The 1,969-nt window shown below is 41.8% G+C and overlaps 1 non-coding gene across 1 annotated transcript; it reads right to left on the bottom strand.

The window, feature by feature from the left end:
* Positions 1 to 1,360: 1,360 nt before the first annotated feature.
* Positions 1,361 to 1,492, bottom strand: LOC114629906. Its single transcript, XR_003712741.1, has one exon. It is a non-coding gene; the product is annotated as a small nucleolar RNA SNORA17 (small nucleolar RNA).
* Between the last annotated feature and the right edge of the window lie 477 nt (positions 1,493 to 1,969).

Here is a 1,969-nt window from a genome sequence, read left to right as displayed (position 1 = left end):
GTGCCAGTTGTCAAGGAGCCAGTGTAAAGAAAACTCTCCAGTCAGTTTTGAGCAACTAGGAGTTACCGCAGGAATAGCTCTTAGGTCAGGCCTACCTGGAGTCCATTCATGGAGTAGATTCTGTCTCTCCTGTGGGTGATGTCCTACCATCTCAAATTGTTCTCAACTTCTTTCTCTGTATAACCTGTTTCCTCATAATGTTAACAGACATCAGCTAAAAAGTTCACAAGAAAACAAAGGACAGTGTCAACATTTATTACTTTCTTTTAATTCCTCTGAGTGTTTTGTAGCCTGTCTGTATGCAATTCCTGTAGAGGCCAGAAGAGGGAATGGGACCCCCTGAACTGAATTAAGTCAGGTTGTGAGCCTTCATGTGGGTGCTGGGAACTTAACCTGGGTCTTTGTAAGAGAAACCACTGCTCCAAACCTCTGAGCCTTCTCTATAGCCCCTAATTGCAAACACTTACAGAAAACTGCAGGTGTCCACCTTGGGTGCTCAGTACATTTCAACTATTTAAAGTTTCTGCTTGAATGCACCCTGCCAAGGCATGCTAGGTTACCTCTGTTCAGAGATTCATGGAACATTTGTGACACCTCACACATTTAGTGCTGGTGACAGGCAAACTATTTTTAGGGTCAAAATTATATCATAAATACACAATAGCATACTTGTTTGCTCAAACAGAGTAGGAATAGAGAGGACAACCTGAATGTCAATTTTTCATCTGAGTGGCATGGAAGAGGAAAAGCAGAAAGGCCCAGAAAACTTCACTGGCCATTCTGTAGGTTGAGAGTCCAGGTATAATGCAGACTTTCACATATTCATAAAATAGCACTCACTGGTTTCTTATCACCTATTAAGCTTACACAGAATCATATAAACTTGTGCAAGAAATATAAAGTTCAGATACACAGCCTCACCCATTGCTAGTCACAGAGACATAGGGTATTAAAGCAGTTGCTTATAGAAATCTTTTCAAATATCTCAACAACAGATAGTTAAACAAAGCTTGATAAGATAATTTCTAAATAGCCAAAAGCCTTGGAAGATCAATGCAAACCTAAATGATTGGGTTTTTTTCCCTTTAAAAACATTCCTATTGTTTCTTTGTAAATTTCACAATATACTCTTTTTGCCACACTTTTTTGCTTCCAAGGGTTCATTGCAAGAGTTTGTTAAGCTGGTTGGAGGCCTCTGGCTTCTGACACTCTATCAATATTGGAACCTCATTGGGACTTCTCTAAGACATACTGTTCTTGCCCTGTGTTACAGAGATCTTGTAGTTCTGGATCAGTAGAACCAGCCCCATCATGCACTCCAGCAGTTCATTGATGATGTAGATGAGCCAATTCAAAGCCCTGGATTAGGCTACTTATCATCCAGGTGTTGACAGGTCAGAACACTGAGGATAGACATAGCCTCTCGCCTCTCTGTTACCTCCTGTTGCACAGGTGACACAGCAGCCACATCTGCAATGTCTCTAGTGGTAGGAGGGTTTTTTTAATTAAATTATTTATTTATGTGTGTGTCTCACAGGCACAATCATGGGTATGTGAGTATGTGTGCACATATGTGCGTGTACCGGCCAGAGGGCAGCAGCCCCAGGTGTTATTCCTCAGGTGCTATTTTGGGGGCCAAGATGCCTCACTGACCTGAGACTGCCTAAGACTGGACTTGCTGGCTAGTGAGCTCCATGAATCTACCACTCATAGTTCCCTATCTATCACAAGTCCAGCTTTTGTCTGTTTGGTTACAAGTGGGCTCTGGATATCAAACTCAGGCCCTCACATTTACATAGTGAGTGCTTTATCCACTGACCCATTCCCTTAGCATCCAATTATCAGACCAGCCTGGATCATTTTCCATCATCTATTCTTTCAGTAAAAGATGTAGTGGGAAGGCTATACCTTCCTTTGAACCTTCAAAAGGCCAATCAACTAATGAGCTTTAATAACTGCAAACAGGTGG

This window comes from Grammomys surdaster, unplaced genomic scaffold, assembly GCF_004785775.1.
Source record: "Grammomys surdaster isolate TR1022 unplaced genomic scaffold, NIH_TR_1.0 320, whole genome shotgun sequence".
NCBI classification, from domain to species: Eukaryota; Metazoa; Chordata; class Mammalia; order Rodentia; family Muridae; genus Grammomys; species Grammomys surdaster.
This window is presented reverse-complemented; position numbering and strand designations above follow the sequence as displayed.